General features: G+C 30.5%; 1 long non-coding RNA gene across 1 annotated transcript; it reads left to right on the forward strand.

Moving 5' to 3' along the window:
* The first annotated feature begins 10998 nt into the window (after nt 1–10998).
* Nucleotides 10999–14771, forward strand: LOC136986694 (uncharacterized). The gene is made up of 3 exons (XR_010882516.1): nt 10999–11425; nt 11508–11694; nt 14594–14771. It is a non-coding gene; the product is annotated as an uncharacterized lncRNA (long non-coding RNA).
* Nucleotides 14772–15174: the final 403 nt, after the last annotated feature.

Consider the following 15174-nt stretch of genomic DNA (forward strand, 5'->3'; position numbering starts at 1 on the left):
TTAATTTATTTTTGCCAGCGATTTTAATTTCGTTCTTAAAAGAATGTCTTAAATCTTAAATATTGATCTTAAAATCGCTTATCTGGATAAATCTTCTTCCTTGTAACTTTAGTCTGAAATTGATGTTGGCGATTTATTAAATTCGAAAGTCTTTGCCGAGTAGATTGTGTTTGATATTGTAATTAAGACATTGTATTAAAGGTTTGATTAAAAATTACTCCTCTCTATTTCCGAGTAATGCCGAATATTCGTGTCACCTTGATAAAGTCATACAACTGATTTTAGTGATTTCCATAAATAGTTGGGTCAAGGTTTCTTCGTTCTTTGTAAATTCTACAACCTACTTATTGTGGATTAAACCTGTAATTAGTCGGCAATTTAGGCGAAAAACGAAGCCCTAACTGGAATTATTAATAAAAATGAGTTGGAATGAGTTTCCTCAATACAATAACGGGAGAGTTTACTCTTAATTGTCAAAATTTTAAACTAGTGATGTATAAACTGAAAAATATCAAACTCAGTCTTATCTTCGTTATTTAAATTTCCAAATAAATCAATTTTTCTTATTGGCATCTTCGTTTTGTCAATTGTCTTATTGAAAAAGATAAATACAGTACAATAAACTATCGTAAATGTCCGATTTCTTTTTCACTTTATATACTTTTAGCGGCTTTCAAGTATAGTATTTTCAAGGATAAGCTAGTTTCAACTCGTGTTGTCAGTTGAATGTCTTAAGAGTTGAGAAAAACGTCTCTGGAGGGGACCGAATACAAATCTGATGGAATACTTATGAGTTTCCATTAGTCATTCGGGCAGGATTTTCAGTTTTCACGGTACAGATTATTTATTTATTTATTTATTATAAATCAGATTTTCCGACCATACAGGATGAAACTGATTGACGATGCGTTTAAAGTTTTATTCAGTCAAATCATATTGGGATCCTTTTATTTTTCAATTTTGATTTCTCTCGATCAATTGGTTTTCAAATAATGAGTATTTCATGTTTCAGATAAGTAAATTGATTCTAAAAGTGAAACTAGCCAGTCTATAAAACACACTTTCTAATGTAAACACAGTAGAAAAAGCTGAAGAACTGATTATAGATTGCTTGATATCGATTTATCGGACAAATAATAACAGATTAGTTCGTTGAATAGAATATTCAAATTTGGAGATTCTACTCTTTTTTATATATATAGAACTTTTTTCTTTTCGATTGATTCATAAACCAAAACATGCCAAAGCAATCGTGCCATTTAATCTAATATTCTGGTTAATTCAATTCGTCTAAGGCAATTTGGAGAAGTCCATCGAAGAGTTGGTAAATTAGTGATTTGAAAATGCCAAGGTAAATTTCAATTGAAACTCACTGATCATTATGCCACTCGATAAAAATCACATGGAAAAAATTTTTCAGGGTATATCTAAGCTAAAAACTAAATAAGTTCTTTATAGTTTTCAATATAGATTTATTTATTTATATGCTGTTATATTAAAATGAATTACTGACGGATACATTAATTCGAACTTATGGATTTTTATCGAATCTAATTTTACATCATTACGTACTCAGAATTTTTGCTCTGGACAGGTACTGACATTTCCATTCTTCAAAATTCCCGAATGGAAAGATTCCGCCAAGAGTGGCCGAGTGAATAAAACTGTTAAAAACTGGTAGTTGGTCGTGGGTTTGCATTTGACTAACCATGTAGAGTTTTCTGGGTTTTTTTCTTCGCTTGCCTAATTTCTACATTGGGACCAATTTCCTATAGAGAAACCTCTCGAAAGGCACTTCTTCGTTGGCAGATCGCCCAAGTGTTGCATTGCCTTATCTTATCAATCCAGTCCAATTCGAAATGAAAAGTGATTTAACGGGAACGAAAACGTAATAATTTCATTAAAAGATATTGATTAAAATATTCGTCTTTGATTTTCAGTATATTTAGCTCCGAAATTCGTCTTTAGATCATGCAATATAAGTATTAAATATTCTTATTTGCCTTGTTTAATTCAAAACGACTTTTTATTACATATTTTTTCTCCTGTAGCGATTGTTATAATTTTTTTCTTATTATAAAGAAATTGTAGTTAAGTTTTAATAAAGGAAACAACGAAATAACTTTTTAAAACGCCAGATTTAATAATCTGCTCAAGCTTGTCTTTAATTGTTATTATTATTATTGTAATTTGACTAAAGTTTTCACTACACGTGTCATCATTTAGGAAAAGTACAAAATAAAAATTATGTTCAATACTTCCAATAAATGAAAATTGAAATTGAAAAAGTATTATTAACATGCCCACACAAATACGGTATATGAAACAGGCCTAAACATTTAAAAAGTTAAGGCTTTTCTCTGGAATTTTAGTATAAATTTATCAAATTCATAATTAAAATGCTAGAAGAAGAGGTTGACTCTTGGTTTTTTAAATTTCTTGAATAGCGTTGAACTTTAAAATTCTTTAAATAATTATACAAATATCATTTCACGAGAAATTAAATTTTATTATATATTACAAAATTAGTTTAACGCTTGCATTTCAATGAAATGAGAATTATTTAATCATCAAAAACTTTCTTCTTTCCTAATTTTCGTATCAAGTTCCTGCATGTGGGTCTGCATCTTATCTTCCATCATCTTAATTACTTCTATTGCTGTCTTCTGAACGATATTGTGTATTTTATTATATCATTTATATCTTTTAACACGGAAATATAGTTTTCTTTTATTTGTTTTCTATTTAATATTTTATTAACATCAACGAAGAGTTACTAAATGTCTTGTTGACTTTAATATATTTTTAAATTTCTACAAATTGAAATGGAAACAGATTGCGTATAAATTCTGTCAGCAATTCTACTACTATTAAATGTTAGTTAAGGCCATTCATAATGCAATACTGTTGAAAATTAGCAGCAATATTCTCTTCAATATATAGGCTGTATATGTTATATATCCAACATCAAGCTCATTCGTGATACATTATTCGATGTAAACAATGTTTTTATATTACAATGTGGCCTAAATAATGTTTCCATAAACATTTTTAGATAATATAGTCTTTATGCTTAGCATTAACCTTACTTTCTTACATTTTATAAACAAATTATTAGTATTATTAGTTTGAAACTGGAAATAGCTACACACAACACAAGAGAATAAAATCATCTTCAAATAAAGATATTATTCTCTGTCTAAAATAAATTATATTGTTTACTAATTATTTACTGTTGTTTGTCTCAGATAAGTTAGATCTAATAAGGAATTCGTTGTATAAACAGTATCTCCCTTATTTAGCATACTTCTTAGTCTATCTATTGGTTCAAATGAATAAAATTTCCTGCACGAATTTTACGATGATTCAACCATTTGCTTCCTGCTCTTTGAAGACCTCTAACTGTATAGTTTACTCCGATAATTCCATACTAAGTAGTAAGAAATACTTCTTCAGAATATAGATTTGAAAACTGAATAAGAGGATGGTTGTGAATCTATGTTGAAGTATCTCGATAAAAATTTTCAGCACTTTACAGAGCGATAGAGTGGTTGTAAAACTTGAATTGCGAATGTAGCAAACATAATAGCTTAATTTGGATTTTACAATATGCTTTTGCCGATGTCGAATGCCACGATCTGTATCCATCCAAACTTGGCAAAAACTGTCCTTATGTTAATAAAATACCGTAAGAGTCGACAAATATATTCTTGTCAATTTATCCAGATTTTGTTATTAGCTTACTACTATTTTATTTAAACAGAATTTCAACAACTTATTATCTTAATTTCTTATCCCCTTAAAAATAATAAGAAGAGAATAAACCCACCTGTATCGTAATTTATTAGAACTATATTTTCGTCGTATTCAGTAAGATTCAGCCTTTTTCTTTTTTCTTTTATGCTAACAACTTTTGAATAATTATTGTTTACAGAGAAGCTTCTCTTCGTAATAATATATAAATCAATTTTATTATCTAATGCTTCGAGATTAAAGCTAAAATCAGTCACAGAATATTCTCGTTCCTTCCTTAACTTTAGCAAAAGAGAATCCCTGCATTTTTCTACGACTTAATCTTAGAAAGTTTATGGATAAAACTACTCAGGCTTTCTATTCTTTTCATTTTTCATGCTTAAAGATGTGAATGTTACTTTCCATTCGCAATCAAATACTTTTTCTTTAATTTTATTTACTGTTAAAGCCGCATTTTATTGTATCGAAATAGAAAATCAAAAGGAAAATATCACGAAAATTTCTGTGTTATTTTCATTTTATGTAAATAGATCTTCTACGTATATAGATCTTTAATTATCATATTATATATTTCATTAAAGATTGGATTTCTATCACCTGACACCCGATCACTAAGGACTAACATAGCCAGCTTTAATTTCTCTTATAATGAACAGGTATGATTTGCAATGAAGTTAGTCAACATGAGTGAGAAATGGAGAATGTTAGCCGAGTCAAACTATTTATGAAAAAATAAAGGTCCAGATCAAATGCGATAGGATGTTGATTGATTGATTGATTGGTCAACGCGAGAGTATACAGCCGGAAATAGTTTTAAACATGTTTCCACATTCCTCACACAAGTTGGGCATTGCGGAATCTGGCCGCAATGGCCAGCATGTGTAAAGAATGTGGAACGACGTTCCCTTTCGCGATAAATTATCATGATCTGGATCCGATTCGAAAGATAAAATGCTACGATGCGGTAATAATATTGGTGAAAATACCAATAAATGCTTTCAAAACAGAATAAAGTTAATCCCTTTCTTTTTTCATTACTAAATTGTAAATTCCGTATTATAACATAGTTACAAATAACCCTATTACTGGATAATTCTTCCATAATAATGTTCAATAAAAATTAATTTGTATACTTTTTGTCAATTTCCAGATAAATATCCAAGGATATAAAATGTACATTAAAAACTAAGTTTGATACGAATACTACAGATGTGCACATCTCTGATTTAAACCCCAATGAAAAATATTTTTTGTTGTCCCGCCATCATTTTATGATCAAATCCTCGTGTTTTAAAATTATATTTACTAATTTTTACAAAAATTTCGCATAAAACTTTAAAATTCACAATAAATGTTTATACTAAACTTATTTACTTTACCGACTGACTTGAAACGATATAGATCTAATGTGCTTTTCGATGAAATAAATAATAAAACTTTAATTAGTTAAAATATCCTTTGTTCAAATATTTAGATTTAATTTTAAGATTTTTATATAAAACTTAACTTTTTTTTAAATCCAGAAAACAAGAAGTTTATTCATTAAATTTCCTACTTTCTTTTAATATCTTCTAACAATCCAAATTGTGTGTGTCTCTCTCTCTATGTAAAATCATTCTTGTGTTGAAGATAAAACAAGAACTAAGCTATTTTATTGATTCATTTTTTCCTAAATGGTTCAAATAATAGTATATTATTTGAACGATTACTTATTTTTTAAATCTGAGTTTCATTTAACATATATCCATTGCAGATGAAAGAAGAAAATGGTGGCATGTGTAGGATAGAGCAGCAATGACTAGAATAGAATTTTAAGATTTAAAAACATTAAATTAATTCATTTTATTCTGTTGTCTCTTCCACTTACAATAATAAAATTAATTTTTATTATTTTTAATATATTTGATTTCAACAATTAAATTGAAAAAAAATATATATATAAACACGTAAAGCTTTTGTATCAGGTTCTACTAGAGATATCTCGTTTCGACATGAAATTCATCGAATCAATCGAAAGCAGCTGATGATCCGTTGGATATCGCGGGGCAAAGTAATCATTTACTTCAATCGGATATTGTCTAAATCTAGAAGGAACAGTTATCACCAGGAGCGTTGTTGGAGTTACTCAAGGATGTCATACATTTCTATCACTAAGTGTTCAGATAAGAATTTGGCCCCAGGATTGATCAGGCATCTTTTCATCTGGCTCTAAGCGCAACCGACAGTTGGTGGATAGTTTGGCAATTTCTAGATGTCCATGTCTTTATTTCATCTCGAATTGAGGATTTGCTTTTAGCACTTAATAATTTCTATATTTTTTCTTTATTTATAGTCGAATTCGTCTTTAAGTTCGGTAGAGATTGTTAATTCATCCGTGTCCATACTTTCAATCTTTAGCGAATTTAAATTAAAAATGTGGAATTCTACAAATTTATGCTTAATCAATTTTTTATTATACTTAAAGATCAATGTTTTATAATTCTCTAATTCCCTAAGATGTGAACGTTAAGATGTGAACGTCCTCCATAATGTTACTATTTTCTAGTAGTATAGGCCTACACTAAAAGGATTTAGCATATAAAAACAGATGTTTTACGCGAATTATGCTCAAGTTGGACGTAATTCCATTCGAAACAACGTCGCAATATTTGTTTTTCTTCTTCGTTTGAAAGACTAGAATTAAATTTTAATCGATCTTAATTCCATTTCTCCGTCTGATCTCTCCAATTACTTAAACTGTTAAATCAGTTCAATGACTTCTTTCTTATTTTATTTCCGTCTAAATATCGTTTAATGGACACCCAAGATAAATATTTAATGCTGACATTCAGAGTAACGCAGGACGTTTTTTAAGGTTGTTTTAGAAAAGTATATCATCGGTTATTATACGAAAAGCATTCATGCTGTTGTAGATATGCTTATATATGTGTGTTTACTCAGGACTTAATATGAGATCGAACAGATAGACTCAACAGATTCTATATTTAATTTACAGATTTTCAAGTCTGAGTTAATCAAACGGAAAGTGAAAATCAAACGAAACTTCGGCTTATTATTTAAAAAACCAACCAGATCGTAGCAAAAACCAATATGAAATTTTTCACGTACGAAACATTATTCCATTCGGGACAACCTACAATTATTTTACCGTAAGAAAGATTAAGAATCTCTCCCACAAATAGATTATTTTGATTTGGTACAAAATATGTTACGTTCTGCTCGATTAAATATCACGTCATCGATTATAAGATTCGATCGAATCATAAAATATATCCAACAATCGGAAATTCTCTTAATAAACCGAATCAAATGCAGATGCAATTCAAACGTTTCTGTTAAAATCTTATTCGGTCAAAACATTTCTAATCAATATTTGGAATGAACTTTCCAATTACACCGAACTTGCAAATCCGGCCATTCCTTGCACGGATTAGCGAGAGTGGCGGATTATTGAGACTCTTGACTGACGTCATCTGACGCTCTTCGGTACTGATATTTTTGGAGCTGTACTTTATTTTTGTTATTGTGAAATTATGTACAAGAATTGTAAATTTCTTTGTTATTGATAAATACAATGTTTTTTAACACATGAATAAGAGACACACACATAATGAGGGATTCTTAATTACTAAGCGCCGGATTAGCAAGAGTTTGCGAGTAAATCAACAAAATTTATGATTTTTACAGATATTTTTCGAAAATAATACAGCTTTATTATGACTATCGAGTTAAATGTGTGTAAGTGGCTTTTTTAAATTTATCCTCAAAGAACACATTTTAAAAGCCAAAAAATTTTGTAATCTAAAGAAGTAAATTGTATAAATAGAAAGTCCAGAAACGGATTGAATCATATACAAATCAGTAATAGAGGCAAGTTTATCATACATATTGATAGCGAATCTTATTTTATTCAAAAATACTGAAATAAAAAATCTAGCCGTCCAATGGTACGCGATCCTGAAATATCAGTTTATCATTTAAAATCACTTTTGGGATGTTACGAGCTTCTTTGCTCATGGTAAATGAGTGTATATACAGCGATTCTTCCCACGGGTTCCATTTTGTAAGTCCTCCGAGGTATTTCCGTTTCAAGAGTTAATAATAACCACGACAAAAAAAAAAAAAAATCTATCCGGCAATTTTTTGCCATGTAAACTCTTAATATCGTAAAAATAAAATAAGAAATGATTGAAAAATGAGGTTTTATTTGAATATATGCAAGTTCTAAGAAACGAAAGATTCGCGTGTGGAGCCTGCAATTACTTATTTTCGGTTGATCGATCTTGCGCGTTTCGATCTCTTAACTTGAGTAATCGAACCCGGATTCTCCAGACGACACTACATTATGGAGCGGGACAGATTAAATTCCTACTGGGTGATGAGAGATAGATTTATTTCCTTAACAACGTAATATTATTATATTTTTGATAAATTCGGTCGGTGGTATACCGGCTCATCTCTGACGTCATGGCCGGGTCTAATTTATCGTTTCCGCTCCGGCGTAATGGTATGCGTGATCTGTTACGTAAATTTCGAAACGACAATTCCATTTATTCGCCACTCGGTAGAATACTTTTGTCGACTTAATTATAAATATATTCTTCGATTTCAATAATCAATCTAGCGCCATCTGCTGTCGGAATCCGATATTAAAATTGTTTTAAATTGCAATAGTTTCTAAATTAACTAGAAAACTCGCGATTAAATCCTAAAACTTTTAAGAATACTTAGTACTAATTAGCGTCGAAATACGTAATTAATGGTTCATTTCCTCAATCGATGAATACTTTACAATAAACATCCGACAGTGTATTGTATGATTGCTAATTAGTGCAATATTTCAAAAATAAATTTCGTAAAATCAAAACCAAATTCATAATTGTTCTCTACCTTACATTGTCGAATACGCGATTATTTAAAATTCTATAAATTAGTCGTCTGGTTGACGTCACAACGACCAAAGTGACGATTAATTACAATTTATTTTACGTTAACGATACGCCGCTTACATTGCAATAAAAAATTTAAAAAAAATATGTTTAAACGGAGGGTAAAAAAAATACCGGAATTATAAAAGAATATCTGTACTTGACATTTAAATTGATTTCAAAAATATGAACAGTTCCTCCCATTAAAAAAAAAGGTAAAAAAAATTCTTATTTCAATTTTAAATTATAAATACCTCAGGATTTTAATAATAAACAGACAGAATGTTAATTATAATAAAAATTTCGGAACGATATCGAAAAAATAATAAAAGCGAATACGCTTTGGGGATTTAAAATGCCGATCCCGAACCACCCTTCTCGGATATTTTTGCTAGTCGTATCGATCTATTTAATGCACTTGGAATTCACCAAGTTTCTAAATATTTGAGAAGGATATTTTCGGGATGTTTTACTATCTCCCGATATCGGAGAAGGCGTATGTTCTCCTCTATGCTTACGTAATAAAGATCCGGATAGAATATCATTTTATTCAACGCGTGTATCCCAATCGGGCAAATGAACTATCCTTTACGATAAATCGGCGTTACTCGTCACGTAAACTTTTTAAATTATTTTAAATCGTATATATATAACAAAACGCGATTAAATCAGTTCAATAATAAACGAGACAAGATTTTTAACTAGTTTGAATATTTCTTTTGTTTTCCGTTCCCGTTTATCTCGTCGTGTTTAGCGTACGTATATATAATATTAGACAAGTTTACAATAAATCAGCGATCGAGATTGCCTTATCGAAAACTATTTTAATATTGAAACACGAGAATAATTTGGACATTGTAATGCATTCCTAAACAAAATTCTTCTTTTTTAAAGGTTCTGCCGTCGCTAACAAAAGGTCTGTTTCCTTCATATCCCGATTAATATCGAACTAGTAGAATGATGGATGCTTGTAATTTACGTACGGATTGCCCTTTCGGATATTCGATTTTTCGTCAGAGAACGGACGAAAGAGGAATAAAGTGAAGAAAGAAACCGACTGGATTGTTTACAAGAAACAGAAAAACGAAATAACCGAATTAAGAGTGTCATTTAAAACACTATCCGCGGCAGATGTCAACACTTGAAGACAGACGTTGATAACTAAAAACCTTTCTACTCTTTTTTTCTACACAAAAAAAAAAATAATAATATGTAGACCTATTATATTAAGGAGAAAAAAAAGAAGAAGAAGAAAATACTTAAAATATTATCATCTCCTTTAAAGTTCAAGCTCAATTATGATAATTTCATTTTTTTTCTTCTCTATTTTCCTCCACAATAAAATTAATCAGAATAATGCGAATGTGCCATTCAATCATCCGTCGGATTTTGCAATTCAATGACTTTCGAGTATCATCTGCAGTACCAATAGCCGCCAACATCCCAAAGACAGATGGCGTTGATGTCTTTTCATCGTCTGATTGGACAGAAGAAAAAATAATCGCGTGTCTGTTACAGTAAATTATCTTTGTTTTAGAAATCCAATAGACTAATCCTCTCACTAATGGCGATAAATCTACTGTAATCGACCCCGACAGACTTGGCCTCGACCCGAAGTACTATTAAAGAAGAAGAAAACGTAGTAGCAGACTTTGGAGACTAATTTTAATTAGAAAATAAAAAATATATATATAATCTGTTGCACTGATATCGATACTGACTGTTACAGTAGCTGATATTTTTTTTTCAAGTGACATCATCTGTGCCCAGACAAATGGTTGCATGAATTTTTTCTTTTTTTTTCGTAATTCTGTAAACGATTATTGAAAAATATTATTGCTAATAAATTTCCTTGTTAGAAGTTAATAAAGATAAATTTGGCACAGCACGGGTTACAAGTGTAATGTGGGTCATGACGTCTGTCAAAAATGACAGTGTCATTAGTAAGCCGGCGACAATGTTACATCCTCGTTAGTTTCGCTATAATGTCGGTATCTGCTGTTGACAGAACAAATCACTTCTCCGCGTGTAACAATAAAAAGAGGAGTTTCTTTTATCATAATTCTTTGTTTGGCAATTCTATTTAAAGAAATAATTTATCGTGTAAGCCAGTCACAAAACTTCGAGATTTTAATAAATTATAAACGAAACATAGCGGAGTCGATTACTTTTCGTGTCTCGAGTGTATTCTATATTAATTTCGTGTATCAGCTATTTACACGTGAGTTTTAAATTTTAAAAATTAAAATATTTGAATTTTAGATAGATTTATAATGTTTCTCTCCATTTCGTTAGACGATTAAACTGCCACAGTTATTAAGAAAAGCGAAGGGAAAATAAAGCAATAGAAAAAAAAAGATCGATATCCCTAGCACAAATTTGTCGTGTCGCCATCTATTGACTGTCTATTTAGATTTTGCTAAATAAACAATAATGGTATTGTTGGCGCGACGAACCGTATAATAAACCTAAGCGAGAGACCAAACAATACTCTAAATGCCATTTTGGCAAATTACCAATAAGAAACGGGATTTGGGACTAAAAATCAGTTGCAGCATTATTTGATGTGGGCGGGACATTCTCTGACGATCTCGTCATCAATTGGACTCCACCCTTCCTTATTAGCCCTTCATCAATTTATAAATTGGCCCAGAAGTCATCGCCCAACTAGCTTTAAAAGAAGATTCGAATTCCAGAATACCGGCAAGAGAAGAAGAAGAAGGATAAAAAAAAAAGAAGTAAATGTATTTAATAGAGGGAATTTTGAAAGAAGCATCGAGATTTATGCGAAGCTTTCCATTAATTATATTCCCTTTTCGTAGAAAGCATATTTTTTTATACCCTCGGCGATCAAGTATTGATGAATACCGAATGACGTCATGGCACGTTGTAAGACGATAAATTATTCGTGCCGCATTTGAATATGTCGATATTCGATGCTTACGATAAATATTTAAATATCAAAAGGGATACGGGACGAAGAATCTGACTGGATTGTCTCGGAAGCAAATGGGTAATTGATATCTCGAATTGTCTAGATAGAGTATGAATCGGTTTTATTATTCTGTTATTTCTTGTTATTTTCTTTTCGGATACTTTATTAAAGAAAGTATTCTTGCCACCATCGTTCTCTCGCAAATATATTCTTTCCACTTTATCTATGCGAATTTAATATTAAACTGACATTAAATCCTAACATTTTCTCTCTTTTGCTACAGTTTCATTCTGTCCCCGGCGTCCGATACATAATAAAGAATTGACAAATATACTCCTGCGGGTTTTTATGCCTTTATTTTGCGTGGGGCCGAGTTTTCTTTATCCATTGCGAAATCGTATTTTATCGTTTTGGGCGCATTGTAGAAAACTCCGCCACTCCAGAATCTCCCGGTTAAATAAAACTAAATGCCATCTGCCGGCGAAAGTAAACATTACGATCCACTATAACGGATCGAATTTATTTTTTTCGCAAACAGCCGCGGTCCCTTTTGACCATTTTTTTGATATATTAGAAAAATTTTCGGACAAATTTTCTATTGGAAAAGTAAGTTTCCAACTCGGAATTACACATTCTAGATACGGAGGTTGCTAGAACATCCATTGATAACAGAGTACGACCATCTGATTGTCGTTTTCTGCGACTCTTATCTCTCCTCCGCCCAACCGCTACCGATAAATATCTGAATGACAACTATAATAATGATGACGTGGAATACTTACACCGTTCCGAAATTTCAGAAAAAAAAAAAAAAAGCGGATTTTTGTCACCTCTATTTTAACTAATGAGTCCGGCAGGGTCCTTCCCCCGAAAACTGGAATTTCGTATGGAGACAATTTACGGCCACCTACTCGATTTATTTTAAATAAACGCGCTTCTTTGGTCGGCCGTAGAGGATTCCATTAAGGAATAAATAAATGTGCTACCTTTAATGAATCCTGCAGATGCGTGAGAACTAACTATACCCCAACACATTCTCTATTAATACATGTTACTCTTAAACACAAAAGAGTGTTAATGGAGAAATAATTATGTTGAACACGAAAGGATTCTTTTGCATAAATTTTGATCGGTTTTTGTCTGGCGTAGAAAATACTTCGGGTCTTTTACTTTATCCCCGCTTTTATTTTTATTAAATTAATATCGAATTTTATACTTAGTCGAAAATTAATTAACCGATCGTTTCATTATTTTTTTGTTTTGTTTTGTTTTTCACTTTTTAACAAAGTTGTTGGAATTTTATAAACGAGGAGTCGGTGGAAAAAAAAAGTTTTGTCAGTTAATTCGAGGACAGACACACGGTGATATTAACCCGTAACGTTGTAAAACAGAGTGAAAGTAATTAAAAATAAAATAAAGATATTAACTGGATTGAAAGTTTCAACTGATAGGTAGTAATTAATGCTAGGATTATGATAAAACAATAACGTCTTTGCCGATGAAATGATGATTTTTCCCCCCTGCGAAATATATTTACTGCGTGATAAAATATCATTTAAAATGCCTAGTTCAGTTTTTAAAATGATTTTAAATTACTTTCTTGATTTATAATGAAAAAATAATAATAACGATAACGCCAAATTTTTCTTTTCGTTGAAAGTTTATCGATTTGTGCCGGGTTCACATTTATAATTTTAATTAATTTCTAATATTAGAAAACGAAAAAAGCAATAACATTTTTTTTTTCTTATATTTTATTTTTGAAATTCTTCCATTAAGATGATGGAAGTTATAAATAAATATGACAAATTTTGAAACGATTGCCAGAAAAATCGTACGGAAGATTTAATTGAAAAATGATTAAATTCAATCTTTTCCCTTGTGGATTTTAAGAAGTTTATTGTGTTTTATCTTATAGATCAATCTATTTACTCGATAATTAATAATCAAACTGCACCAGTTATCGATACAGTTAACGAAGAATTTAAGATTTAATTAAATATTACGATGTATCGGTTTTTATAATACCTCCTATAGCATATATTTTAAGCGTTTAAAAAAATCATCTGTAAATATTATACTTTTATTTGAATTACAGAGTTTTGATAATATTTTTTAAAAATTAAAAAAAAAATACAGCGATTTATGTACAGGATATAGCCATTTAAGGAAGATAAAAAGTAATGTTTGTAAGAAAAATCAAATTTCGTATATGGACTATTCTTCTTTTCTTTAATAACTGCTAGAAATGTGCAAAAGTATCAAATTACATTTTCTAAAAAGTAAGTTTCTCTCAAGCTTGAAAACAATGTAATAAAATGATTTATTTTTCGAAGAAAAAAGCAGTCATTCGGAAAGACTGATCCATCGACTTATTCATCTCCAGAGATTGACCAAAAAACGTCTTTCCTCAGCATCAATCGTAAAAATCTGCATCAAATGAATCATTTTAAAAGCAGTGGGAAGCTGCTATTCAACCTTTAAAGAATGGATTCCAACAAAGTCTTGGTGGCAGTCGTAATTGTCTTTGCAAAGCCTCGTTAGTCTTTAAACCCGACGAGAAATGGCAGGTTGCGAACCTAAAGTTACCTACGTCCACCGCTATGCAAAAGATGTTTGTGTCGAGGAAACCTTATTCAGATTTTTCTCTTTTAAAACTTTCGAATTTAATAGGCAAGGGTTTTTCAAAGAAGAACTCCCGAGGAAGAAATTTATATACACGTTTAATAGAATATTACGATTCCAGGGAATGTGTAATAAAAATAATTCAAAAGGTTTTGCGGTCACGTGGCTCTTTTCTTTTTTTACATTAAAATGTAAAGTTTTTAAAGCGACGGACAGTGCCGAATTATTTTATTTTTTTCAAAAGGCTCAAGAAACTTCCGGGTGCCAAAGGCAAGCTCGGAAACTATAATTCTAAGTCTGAAAGCAGTTTAATTTTATTATCATTTAATTTGCATTTTTTATAACTCCGTAGAAGAGGACTCGCATCAAAGAAAATTGTATCGCTTTGAAGTATCTTTAGATTTGATAAAGATTGGGAAGAGCAACCGCAATTTACATACAATTAGTGTTAAAAAATTACGTCTTACTTGTTAGTTGTTTAAAAATCGAACGACTTCCATCAAAGTGCCGACTTTAACTTTAAGGGATTTTACAAAAGGTAAAGGAATTAATCATTGATATATTTATTTAAGAATTATTAAAATAGAAGGCAACAAAATTAACGTTTTAGTTGAAAAGAGGAGGAAAATTGAATTGAAAAAAATTTAATCGCCGTATGCTAATTTTCAGACCGAAGTTTTACGCTTCGATAAAAATGTAAAATTTATTTATTTTATTAATTTGGAATAAACACAATGACTATTCTTCGGCTCTTTCTTAAAACTAGAATTTTCCAAAAAAGGAAAGAAGAAGAAAGAAATAAACACGGAAAACTTTGGCCAGACTAAAATCTTTTGAAGTTAAAAGCATTATATTATTTACAATAAAATTTATAACAAAATTACGAGTAAATATTTAAATTTTTAATCAACTCATTCGAAAATTCATGATAAA

This window comes from Centruroides vittatus, unplaced genomic scaffold, assembly GCF_030686945.1.
Source record: "Centruroides vittatus isolate TY-2023 unplaced genomic scaffold, ASM3068694v2 scaffold_1167, whole genome shotgun sequence".
Taxonomy (NCBI): Eukaryota; Metazoa; Arthropoda; class Arachnida; order Scorpiones; family Buthidae; genus Centruroides; species Centruroides vittatus.